We start from the raw sequence: 13,818 nt of genomic DNA, 5'->3' as shown, positions 1-13,818 counted from the left end.
CATTGGTGACTTGGGTCAGGACAGTTTCAATCGAGTGATGCGGTCGAAGAGGGAACATAAGGAGAGGTGGGAGGACAGTTCAAGGTGGACATGTTGTTCCAGTAGTTTTGAGGCATAGGGGAGAAGTGATATGGGGCGATAGCTAGCCGGAGAGGATGGTTCAAGAGAGGGCTTTTTGAGGATGGGTGTGATTATTGCGTGTTTGAAACATGAGGGGAAAACACCGGTTGTTAGTGACAGGTTGAAGAGGTGGGTTAGGGTTGGGATGAAGACTGTGGTAAGGTTAGGGTTGAGGTGGGACAGGATTGGGTCACGTTCGCAGGTGCTGAGATGTGATTTGGAGAGTAAAGACGAGACTTGATCTTCTGTAATGGTGGAGAAGTGGGGTTCGGAGGAGGAAGATTGAGTAGATATGAGGAGGGGCTGTTGGGACTTTAGGCAAAAGCTTGGTCTAATGGTATCAATCTTCTGCTTGAAGAATGAGGCAAAGTCTTCGGCTGAATTGAAAGTGTTGAATAGCTGTTTAGGGTTGTGAGACAGGGAAGATATTAGAGATGTGAAGTATGTTTGTCTTGCTGCAGTGAGTGTGGACTTGAAAATAGTGAGGGATTGTTTGAATGCGATGAAGTGCTCGATGGAGTGGGACCTTTTCCATCTCCGCTCAGCAACCCTGGAGGCCCATCGCAGTTCTTTAGCAAGGTTGGTGTGCCAGGGTTGCCTGTTGATTGTGCGAGCTTTGGTATGTGTGAGGGGGGCAACCGAATTGAGAGTTGCAGCTGTTGTGTTATATAAAGCAGCAGCAACATCTGCGTTGTGTAAGGAATTTATGTCTGTAAGAGGGAAGAGGGATTCAGAGAGTGAGTGTAGGTCAAGGTGTTTGAGGTTTCTGTGAGGGTGTGCAAGTTTGTGGAGTGGAGATTGTGGACCTGGAGAGGGGAGGGCAGAGAATGTAAGTAGGTTTGTGGTCAGAGAGAGGGAGAGGAGAGTTAGAGAGGTTAGATAGGGAACAGAGGCAGGTGAAGATGAGGTCCAGTGTGTGGCCATCTTTATTAGTGGTTGTGGAAGACCATTGTCAAGGCCGCAGGAGGAAGTGAGGGACAGGAGCTTAGCGATAGATGAATGAGAAGTGTCGATGAGGATGTTGAAGTCCCCCATTATGATAGTGGGGATGTCAGCGGAAATTAAGTAAAGCAGCCAGGTGGTGAAGTGGTCTAAGAAAGTGGTGGCTGGCCCTGGGTGTCAGTAAATGACGGCCAGTTGGAGGTTGAAGGGGGAGTATATGCGCACACAGTGCGCCTCAAAAGAGCGGAGTGTAACGGAGGGTGGCAGTGGGATTTGGGTGAAGGCACAGGTATCTGACAGGAGAAAACCTACGCCTCCACCATGTTTTCCGTTGGGTAGGGGGGTGTGGGGAAGGTGGAATCCACCATACGAAAGTGCGGCTGGGGAGCTGTGTCAGAGAGGGTGAGCCAGGGTTTGGTGATGGCGAGGAAGGAAAGTTTGTTAGTAATGAAAAGGTTGTGGATGTAGGTAAGTTTGTTGCAGACGGAGCGAGCGTTTCATAAAGCTCCTGTTAGTGCAACTGGGGAAGCGAGGATTAGATTAGGTGGATGGGTATGAGGTTAGAAAGGTTGCGAGAGTTTGTGGTAGGTCATGGATAGGAGTTAGAAGTGACTGTGGGGATATGGCGAGGAGGACCAGGATTTGGAGAGATGTCGCCTGCGGTGAGGAGGAGCAGAGAAAGTGTTAGCAGGTGGGAGTAGGAGAGAGCATGGGGTGGCTGTCTGTGTTTGGAGATTCAAGATGTACGATAGCTCCATATTCTTCTTAAATCTCCTTATGAAATCCCATCTTACTGGATGAAGCCGTTACACAGCGTGGGCTCCACAGGAGGTCATCCTGTATGAGCCTGGATACTAGCTATGGTGGTGGGGGTGTTAGTTTTCACTTAGAAGCTGGAGAAGCAGCTGGACCACCTGCTGAGCCAGGTGTCCTGTTACGGCTACACATGCTGAAGGAGGATTGTAATCTTCCATTAAAACCCCCCATATTCTTCACAATATGTTTTTCTGAAACCTCTATATAATGCTCAGCATGTTAATGCACTAATGCCACCCCATAACATCAAAGATGCCGGGACTGTGCTATGATAACAAGCTGAAGGGTTCCTCTCCTCTTGAGTCCACAGTACATGGCATCCATGGTTTCCATAAAGAATTTCAAAGTTTGATTCATCTAACCACAGAATTGTTTTTCATTTTGCCTCAATACATTTTAAATAAGCTTTTGGTCAGATAAGACAGTAGTGTTTCTGGATTGTGTTGATATATGGCTCCTTCATTGTAAGATGGAGCTTTAATTAGCATTTATGGATTGCACATTGAATTGTGTTTTATAGACAATGATTTCCGGATGTATTTGGCTCATGCAGTTATTTGCATGACAGAATCATGTCTGTTTTTAATGTGTTGCTGCCTGAGGGTCTGTAAATTACAAGCAACTGATATTGAATGTCGGTCTTGTCCCTTATGTACATATCTGAATCTTTCGATGATATTATGTACTGTAGATGACGAGATATTCAAAGTGTTTGCAATTTTACATTGAAGCACATTTTTCTGAAATTGTTCTACAAATTTTAGACACAGTTGTTCACAGATTGGTGAACCTCTGACTATCTTTGTTTCTGAGAGACTCTCCCTCTCTAACATGCTTATTTCATACACAGACATGTGTAACTTAGTTGTTAATTGACCCTTCAGCTGTTTTCATTAGTACCATTTACTTTTCAGCCTTTCATTCACCATGTCCCCAACTTTTTGAGATGTATTGTTGCTATCAATTTCTAAATGAGTTATTTTTTTCAAATGAAATGGAAACATTTCTAACTTTCACATTCTAATATGTGTTTTCATATCGTTGCATTCTGATTCTCTTTACATTTTACACAACATTCCAACTTTTTGGGAGTTGTGTGTGTGTGTGTGTGTGTGTGTGTAACATACATGTATGTATGTTACACACACACACAAACCCAATATATACAGTGCCTTGAAAACTTACTCATACCCCATGAACTTTTCCTCATTTTTTCACATACCCACAAACTTAGGCCACGACCCTACTATTAGTATTTGGTCAGTATTCGGTCAGTATTTTTTCTCAGGAGTGGGAGCCAAAACCAGGAGTGGGTGATAAATACAGAATTGGTGACTTGTTTCAATTATACCTTTTCTCTGATTGTTCCTCACCTGGTTTTGGCTCCCACTCCTGAGAAAAAAATACTAACCAAATACTGATAGTGGGACCGTGGCCTTAAATGTATTTTATTGGGATTTTATTTGATATACCAACACAAAGTAGCAAGTATTTGTGAAGTGTAAAGGAAACGATACATGATACATTTTAAAAATATAAATCTGAAAGTTGGTGACGTGCATTTGTATTCAGTCAATATTTTATAGGATCATCTTTCGCTGCAATTACTGCTGCAAGTCTTTTGGAGTATGTCTCTACCAGCTTTGCACATCTAGAGGCTGAAATTTTTGCCCATTCTTTTCTGCAAACTAGCTCTAGCTCAGTGAGATTGGATGGAAAGCGTCTGCGTCTATGAAAAGCAGTTTTCAAGTCTTGCCACAGATTCTCAAAGGGATTTAGGTCTGGACTTTGACTCAGCCATTCAAACACATGAATACAGTGGGTACGGAAAGTATTCAGACCCCTTTAAATTTTTCACTCTTTGTTTCATTGTAGCCATTTGGTAAATTCTAAAAAGTTAATTTTGTTTTCTCATTAATGTACACTTTGCACCCCATCTTGACTGGAAAAAATCAGAAATGTAGAAATTTTTGCAAGTTTATTAAAAAAGAAAAACTGAAATATCACATGATCATAAGTATTCAAACCCTTTGCTCAGACACTCGTATTTAAGTCACATGCTGTCCATTTCTTTGTGATCCTTCTTGAGATGGTTCTACTCCTTCATTGGAGTCCAGCTGTGTTTAATTAAACTGATAGGACTTGATTTGGAAAGGCACACACCTGTCTATATAAGACCTAACCACTCACAGTGGATATCAGACGAAATGAGAATCAAGACCTCAAAGGAACTGCCCAAGGAGCTCAGAGACAGAATTGTGGCAAGACACAGATCTGGCCAAGGTTACAAAAGAATTTCTGCATTACTCAAGTTTCCTTAGAGCACAGTGGCCTCCATAATCCTTAAATGGAAGACGTTTTGGACCACCAGAAGTCTTCCTAGACCTGTCCGTCCAGCCAAACTGAGCAATTGTGGGAGAAGAGCCTTGGTGAGAGAGGTAAAGAAGAACCCCACGATCACTGTGGCTGAGCTCCAGAGATGCAGTAGGGAGATGGGAGAAAGTTCCACAAAGTCAACTATCACTGCAGCCCTCCACCAGTCGGGCCTTTATGGCAGAGTGGCCCAACAGAAGTCTCTCCTCAGTGCAATATATATGAAAGCCTGCATAGAGTTTGCTCAAAAACACATGAAGCACTCCCAGACTATGAGAAATAAGATTCTCTGGTCTGATGAGACAAAGATAGAACTTTTCGGTGATAATTCTAAGTCGTATGTGTGAAGAAAACCAGGCACTGCTCATCACCTGCCCAATACAATCCCAACAGTGAAACATGGTGGTGACAGCATCATGCTATGGGGGTGTTTTTCAGCTGAAGGGACAGGACGACTGGTTGCAATTGAAGGAAACATGAATGCAGCCAAGTACAGAGATATCCTGGATGAAAACCTCTTCCAGAGTGCTCTGGACCTCAGACTTGGCCGAAGGTTCACCTTCCAACAAGACAATGACCCTAAGCACACAGCTAAAATAACAAAGGAGTGGCTTCAGAACAACTCTGTGACCATTCTTGACTGGCCCAACCAAAGCCCTGAACTAAACCCAATTGAGCATCTCTGGAGAGACCTGAAAATGGCTGTCCACCAACGTTCACCATCCAACCTGACGGAACTGGAGATGATCTGCAAGGAAGAGTGACAGAGGATCCCCAAATCCAGGTGTGAAAAACTTGTTGCATGATTCCCAAGAAGACTCATGACTGTACTAGCTCAAAAGGGTGCTTCTACTCAATACTGAGCAAAGAATCTGAATACTTATGACCATATGATGTTTCAGTTTTTCTTTTTTAATAAATTTGCAAAAATTTCTACATTTCAGTTTTTTTTCAGTCAAGATGGGGGGCAGAATGTACTTTAATGAGAAAAAAATGAACTTTTTAGAATTTACCAAATGGCTGCAATGAAACAAAGAGTGAAAAAATTTAAAGGGGTCTGAATACTTTCCGTACCCACTGCATGCTTTGATCTAATGTATTCCATTGTAGCTCTCGCAATATGTTTAGAGTCGTTGTCCTGTTGGTGTACCTATGCCACAGTCTCAAGTCTTTTGCAACCTCTAACAGGTTTTCATCCAGGATTGCCCTGTATTAAGTGCCATCCATCTTCTCATCATTTCTGATCAGCTTTCCTGTCCCTGCTGAAAAAAGCTTCCCCGCAGCATAATGCTGCCATCATCATGTTTGACGGTGGGGATGGTATTGTCAGGGTGATGTGCAGTGTTGGTTTTTTGCCATATATAAGTTATATAAGTTTTTTTCTGCTATCTCACTATATGCACCAATTTATTGACAGTAGCACAACCAGTCTGGTAGTAGACCTTTACACGCTCTGAGTACTTCGCCTATGGTATACATTTGTACACCTGTTATTCAGTTTTCTAATTTGTTTGTATATAGGGTCTGATAAGAGTGATTGGGACAAGCCCTAAGGGGACCACCGCAATAGAGTTTTTGTTTCACTTTTTAATACATTTTTGCCTAGTTGCGGACCCCGTGGGCTATGCCCTACAGGTATATATTATCGTAGCATCAAAGCACACTGGTATATTCATTTATGTTTACAATTTACAGATTATGTGACTTCTGGAGGGAATTGGTCACTCAGTATTTTATTTAATGGTATCAGACTACAGGGGGCTGAATACAAATGCACATCACAATATTCAGATCTAGATTTTTAAAATATTTAGAAAGCCATGTATCATTTCCTTCACACTTCACAAATAGTTGCTACTTTGTGTTGATCAGTCTGGACAATAACACTATGTCAGGTTTCGCTGCTGTAATGAATAATCCTTAGGACTAATTGAGTTGAACACTTTTTGATTCCACAACACGTTTCAATGCTGGACTAGCGTTGAAATGTGTTGTGGGACTAAAAACCGTTCAACTCATCTTGGTCCCAAGGATTCTTCATTACAGCAGCAAAGCCTGATATTGTGTTATCGTCTAAATTGATCAACTATCCTGGAGCAGATCATCCCCCAGCCACGAGGCAGCAGCAGCTGATCTTTTCCAGTGTACATATGAGTTGTACCTGCACTCAACTTGCTCAGATGAGCACCTAACTTTTACTTTACTTTGCACCCAACAGAGTGTAACCTGATGGTCTTGTGCGCTTTTGTTCCCATACAGTTTTTCTGCTGCTTTGTGTTGGCATATCACATAAAATCCCAATACGTTTGTTTGTGGGTGTAATGTGAAAAACTGTGGAAAATTTCATGGGGTATGAATACTTTTCGCAAGGCACTGTATATATTATGTCATTCTGTATATATAGTACAAATATGCACTGCATATTTTTTATATACTTGTCAGTGCTCATATCAGTAATGACTGGTGATTTTAACTCTTGAGATGGGCAGTTTATTCCTTGCTCCTTTTTCATGATGGCAAAAAAGAGAGAGCTGTGAGAGCAGGCAAAAAATGTGATAATCACCAAGCACAAGCAATATGAAGGGTATAAATTTATCTCACAAGACCTTGGCATCCCAGCTTCAACAGAAGTTTGCTGCTTATTGAATAGTCAAGAACCTTACCGCACTCGTTGGTAAGTGCAAAAATATGAGGAGAGAAACCCTATGAAAGATGGTTCGAAACGTCACAAAAAGACATGTGCAATATGACATTCAGGCTGTCCTGGAGATTTCTGGAGTGATGGTTTCAACCATACAATACATCATGCACTGAGCAAAACAGATCTCCATCAGCAAAGGCCAAGAAGAACACTGCCTAAAGAAAGGCATAAAACAGGTGACTGGACTTTAGCAAAAGTTACATAGACAAATTACAATCCTGGTAAAAAGTTCTATAAAAGAATGAAAACAAACTAGACCTTTTTTGGTATTGTACACCACAGTTATGTTTACAGATGACTAAATATAGCCTACCTACAGTGAAACATGGTGGAGGATCTATATTATTGTGGGGCTTTTTTGTTCCTTCTGGAACTGGAGACCTTGAATGTGCTACAGGAATATTAAAATAAGAGGATTCGCACAGCATTTTACAGCAAAATGTGCTCCCAAGTGTAAGAAAACCAGAATTGATTATTCCTTCCTCCTTCTTCATTTAGTGTTTATTAAGTTTTTGAGATTCCTTTCTTCGCATGCTGCAGGTTTATCTTCAGTTTATATCAAAAGGGTCAACAATTATTCCTCCAATATAGATATATTACACACATAAACCACAGTTATATAAACTTGGTTTTAAAGGAAGATATACTACAAATCTGATAAAATCATTATTTTTATTTCATCAATTTAAGAACATGATAAAAGACAAGTAAAAGCAGGTACCTTGAAAACTAATCAAAGAAGAGCTTTCCAGAGCAGCTTAAACACATGTAGCATTAATTATTCTCAGAAAAATATCTACCAAGATGCCAACATTGCACCAATCCCAAGTAGTAAATGGCTATGACAGCTAATATTGCATTACTCCCATAAAGTGCTAAGAAAAACTTTCTTTCCCCTTCAAGCAGTGCTATGCACAGTACAATCAGAAAAAAATATTTGGACAAGTATCACTTCCTATATATGGATAAAATCATACAATAATCATATATGAGTGTGAAGTGCTCCAATAAATAAATAAATAATGTTAAATATAGTATATTGCGAATATAAAGTGCCAAATAAAATATTTGGACAAGTGTCTCTCCCTATATCTGGGCAAAAATATTCAGTATGCACTTATAATTCATACTCTCGCATAATAACAAAAGAGTTACACTTTTCAGAAATGTAAATAAACATTAGATATTGCTGTAGAACAAATGATGGGTGCACATAATGACATCAGAGCTTAAACAACCATAAGGGGCCCCTATTGAAGAAGCATATAGCGAAACGGCGTCGTCGGGGCAGTTCCTTCCAAGGAGACCTCCAGGCATATACCAGTACAAACAATTCACGTGTAAGTAATATATTATAATGGTTGTTTAAGCTCTGATGTCATTATGTGCACCCATCATTTGTTCTACAGCAATATCTAATGTTTATTTAAATTTCTGAAAAGTGTAACTCTTTTGTTATTATGCGAGAGTATGAATTATAAGTGCATACTGGATATTTTTGCCCAGATATAAGGAGAGACACTTGTCCAAATATTTTATTTGGCACTTTATATTCGCAATATACTATATTTAACATTATTTATTTATTTATTGGAGCACTTCACACTCATATATGATTATTGTATGATTTTATCCATATATAGGAAGTGATACTTGTCCAAATAATTTTTTTCTGATTGTACTGTGCATAGCACTGCTTAAAGGGGAAAGAAAGTTTTTCTTAGCACTTTATGGGAGTAATGCAATATTAGCTGTCATAGCCATTTACTACTTGGGATTGGTGCAATGTTGGCATCTTGGTAGATATTTTTCTGAGAATAATTAATGCTACATGTGTTTAAGCTGCTCTGGAAAGCTCTTCTTTGATTAGTTTTCAAGGTACCTGCTTTTACATGTCTTTTATCATGTTCTTAAATTGATGAAATAAAAATAATGATTTTATCAGATTTGTAGTATATCTTCCTTTAAAACCAAGTTTATATAACTGTGGTTTATGTGTGTAATAGGTTTATCTTCAGACAGCACTGGCTCTGGTCAAGCCATTGCTGTCTGTCAATCAGCATATAAGACCTGGCAGCATACTAAATAGGTGGGTGGATACTTGTATATTATAAGTTCTTTTTGGGGGGCAGCGGAAGAACTGATTTGAAAAATAAAAGGACAATTTTTATTGTTGCTCTATTCCCTACATGTCTATGTGGTTAGTTTGACGTGTAAATTTGGGCAGATAGACCCTCTTTAAGCTCTGTCCAAATGGCATGCTGGCTCCTCTTCACTTTGCACTGGAGCAATTTATTAGATGGCAAACATCTGTAGGAACCAGACAATTAATTAAATTGTGATCTCTTCCTGTCTACCCATTCCTGTTATAAATCATTGTGCATTATTTAATTATAAAGTTCTTGTTGCACATGTAGCAAGCAACATTTTCACCATCCTGTACACATTCTAATTAATAACAACAGTTTCTATTCCCTGTAGAGCACAGAATTTAAGTTCCCAATTTTGCACACAAGTTCATATTTTATTTGTATAATATCCAAAGTTATGCTAGGATTTTACAGCAGAATTTGACGTGGATTTCACCTCTCTCAGTAGAGTAGATGAAGTCTGTAGTGTACTACTGCAACGTTAATCAGGTAGTACAAACTGCAGATATTAAAATCCACATCATGTTCTCAATTCAGTGTGGATTTTTTTCTGCTGTATGCTGATAAGAACTTTCTAAGCCCCATTCACATGCATTGTACAGTTAGAGTAAAGATTTGCAACACATAGACAAGAAAAATCATCTCCAGTATGCTCAAAACCATATCAATAAGACACAGAAGTTTTGACAGTGTGTTCTGTAGATTGATGAAACGAAACTGGGACTTTCCAGGCTTTTCCAGTGCTATGTCTGGATGAGGAATGAAGCTTATGCTGAAAAGAACACCCTGCCTTCAGTGACGCATAGCAGTGGATTCTGGATGTTCTGGGTCTGCTTTGCTTTCTCTGACACTGGAAACCTGTAGCAAGTTAAGGGCAAGTATCCTAAGAGAAAACGTAATGTCTTTTGTGAGGAAGCTGAAGGTTGGGTGTCATTAGACATTTCAACAGGACAATGCTCCAAAGCATGCCTCAAAGTCCAACAATGCTTGGTGTCAAAAGAAATCCTGGATGATTCTGGAGTGGCCATCACAGTGTCCTGACTTGGTCACCATCGAAATTCTTTGATGGAATTTGAAAAAGGTAGTTTGAGAAGCAAACCCAAGAATATTAGTGAACTGGAGGACATTGCCTATGAGACTGGGCTAAGATTCCTCAGGAACGCTGTCAGAAGCTGGTATCTGGCTATGCATCACATATGCAGTAGATCATAACTACCAAAGGGGGCTCTGCTAAGTACTGAAGACAAATGTCATTAAAGATGCGTTCCCATCAAAAATTTTATTCTATTAATATATTGCAATGATCATAATTTTTAGCACTGTGTACTTAAAATTGCTCATTTTCCCCTTTTACCCAGTTCATTCTTCTGTTTTCCGTTATGTCTGTGACATTACGTGATTTAAAAACTGACTAGCTGATAAGAAGTTTTCTAAGCCCCATTCACATGCATTGTACAGTCGGAGTAAAGATTTGCAACACACAGGCTATGTAGGATATTTTCTACCTGCAGACTAATCAAGCGCTTACTTGTGTTAGATGGAAAATTACAAGAAAGGCTGTAGTACCAAGAAGAGTTATGTCTGTGCCACATTCATTTTAATGGGAAAACTGTCTTCTCATTCTTTTGACATGAACCAGACATTGGTGACATTATTGCAGGCGTGTGTTTTATTGTGAAACTCTGTGGCTTGTGAGAGAAATGGCTGGGCTATACTAGCAGCTTCATTTGCTTTCTCTGAAACCAATTGAGAGTTTCTTTAGCTGTGTGTTTGGGATCATTGTCTTGCTGAAATGTCCACCCTCATTTCATCTTCATCATTCTGGTAGATGGCAATATTTTTTTTTATCAAGACTGTCTCGTTACATTTGTCCATTCATCCTTACTTCAACCATATGAAGTTTGCCAGTGCCGTATGCTGAAAAACAGCCTCACAACACAATGTTCCCACCTCCAAACTTCTCTGTAGGTATGCTGTTTTTGGCGAGCTGTGTCCTGTCACTCACTGAACTCAACACAGCTCCGAGGCTCGCTCGCTGGAGCGATTCATTCTCCCCGGCTCCTCTGCGTCAGTAGTTAGGTAGATTACAACGGGGGACATCTTCGGACAGGTGAGTATAAGGATTTTTTTATTTTATTCTTATTTTTACACCAGGACACAGTGGGAGCTGAATACTGCTCTCATCATTGTCCCTTGCTTGTGCTGATCAGGCAGCGTTCAGCGCCCGGCGTTTGGGAAAAGCACTAACTGTACACTGATTTCCAGGCGCCGATACGTGTCACATTGTTGACACATGGATGTCATCAGTGTGGGACGTTTTGCGTCCCGTGCAGCGCGAAAAAAATGGACATGTCAACGTGTTTTTCCCACGGACACATGGTCCGTGGAAACACACTGACATGTGCACAGACCCATTCATTTGAATGGGTCTGCGTGTATATGTGTCTTCGGTACGTGGGAAAATGTCACCACACGTACCGGACACACGTGTGAAACTGGCCTAACACTACTGCCTCATTATAGTGAATGGATCCCTCGGGGGTTCATCTGAATTACATTGTTGTATATATGGAGTCTGCATACTATTCTAGGAAAATCTGCGCTCCTGGAGGCAAATAGCGCTCCGTCCCTCCCGAGTCTCACCATGTGGCTAAGCAGTACTGTACAGCCACATATAAGGTATTTCTACATTCAGCAAAAATTGTGGGACAAATTTTGGTGCCATTTTTACCCATTTCCCAGTGTGAAAATGTAAAATCTGTGGCTAAAAGAAAACATGGTGGTAAAAATGTAATTATTCTTTCTTTACCTCCCAATGGTGTAAAATTCTGTGAGGCACATGTAGTGTCAACATGCTCACTGCACCCCTAAATGAATTCATTGAGAGGTGTAGTTTGTAAAATTGGGTCTCTTATGGGGGGCTCTGCTGTTCTGGCACCTTAGGGGCTCTGCCAATGTGAAATGGCACTGTCAAACCAGCCCAGCAAAATATGAACTCCAATATGGCGCTTCTTCCCTTCCGAGCTTTGCACTGTGCCTCAAAAGTAGTTTTTGACTACATATGGGGTATCTGCATGCTCAGGAGAAATTGCATAACTTTTGGGGTCCAATTTCTCCTGTTACCCATGTGAAAAAAAAATTGGCTAAAATATAATTTTTGTGGAAAAAAAGTGATTTTTTTATTTTCACGGCTCTACGTTATGAACTTTTGTGAAACACTTGGGGGTTCAAAGTGCTCGCCACACATCTATATAAGGTCTCTGAGGGGTCTAGTTTCCAAAATGGTGTCATTTGTGGGGGGTTTCCACTGTTAAGGCACATCAGGGGCTCCCCAAACACGACATGGCGTCCGCTAATTATTCAAGCTAATTTTACATTCAAAAAGTCAAATGGTGCTCCTTCCCTTCCGAGCCCTGCCGTGCTCCCAAACAGTGGTATCCCCCCACATATGGGGTATCGGCTTACTCAGGAGAAATTTCACAACAAATGTTATGGTGCGATTTCTCCTGTTATCCTTATGAAAATGTAAAATTGGGGGCTGAAAAACATTTTTGAGGGAGAAATGTGAAAATGTTATTTTTATGGCTCAATGTTATAAACTTCTGTGAAGCACCTGGGGGTTCAATGTGCTCACCACACACCTAGATAAGTTCCATGAGGGGTCTTGTTTCCAAAATGGTGTCACTTGTGAGAGGTTTCCACTGTTTAGGCACTTCAGGGGCTCCCCAAACGCGACATGGCGTCCGCTAATTATTCAAGCAAATTTTACATTCAAAACATAAAATGGAGCTTCTTCCCTTCCGAGCCCTGCCGTGCACCCAAACAGTGGTTTTCGTCCACATATGGGGTATCTGCGTGCTCAGGAGAAATTGCACAACACATTTTGGGGTCTATTTTTTTCTGTTACCCTTGCGAAAATAAATAAAATTTGAGTCTAAAGTAACATTTTTGTGAAAAAAAAAGTTAAATGCTCATTGTTTCCACATTCCAAAAATTCCTGTGAAGCACCTGAAGGGTTAATACACTTATTGAATGTAGTTTTGAGCACCTTGAGGGGTGCAGTTTTTAGAATGGTGCCACTTTTGGGTATTTTCTGTCATAAAGGCCCCTCAAGGTCACTTCAATTGTGATGTGGTCCCTAAAAAAATGGTTTTGTAAATATTGTTGGAAAAATTTTAAATTGCTGGTCAACTTTTACCCTTATAACTTTCTAACAGAAAAAAAAAAATTGGCTCCAAAATTGTGCTGATGTAAAGTAGACATGTGGGAAATGTTACTTATTAACTATTTTGTATGACATATCTCTCTGATTTAAGGGCATGAAAATTCAAAGTTTGAAAATTGCAAAATGTTCGCTAAATTTCCAATTTTTTCACAAATAAACGACAGTCATATCAAATAAATTTTAACACTATCATGAAGTACAATATGTCACGAAAAGACAATCTCAGAATCAGTGGGATCTGTTCCAGAGTTATTACCTCATAAAGTGACACTGGTCAGAATTGTAAAAATTGGCCTGGTCATTAATGTGCAAACAACCTGCGGGGGTAAAGGGTTAAACCCCATTGCAAATTAGTTTAGTAACAAAATGTACAAATTTTCGGGTGTTTGCAATAAACCAAAATAAGAACAATTTAAATACCAAAAACAATATATATACAGATTTACAATGAGGCATTGTAAAAAATCTGCACATGACCCACCACAGGGAAA

At 40.1% G+C, this 13,818-nt stretch overlaps 1 protein-coding gene across 2 annotated transcripts in view; it reads left to right on the top strand.

The window, feature by feature from the left end:
- The window catches only part of CENPP (centromere protein P), a 438,647-nt gene that overhangs the window by 187,490 nt on the left and 237,339 nt on the right, over positions 1-13,818 (top strand). The window lies entirely within an intron of this gene.

Source organism: Phyllobates terribilis, unplaced genomic scaffold (assembly GCF_046119375.1).
Source record: "Phyllobates terribilis strain yellow unplaced genomic scaffold, ASM4611937v1 Scaffold_8__6_contigs__length_399053987, whole genome shotgun sequence".
Taxonomy (NCBI): domain Eukaryota; kingdom Metazoa; phylum Chordata; class Amphibia; order Anura; family Dendrobatidae; genus Phyllobates; species Phyllobates terribilis.
The sequence above is the reverse complement of the archived record's forward strand: the minus strand, read 5'-3'. Positions and strand labels throughout refer to the sequence as shown.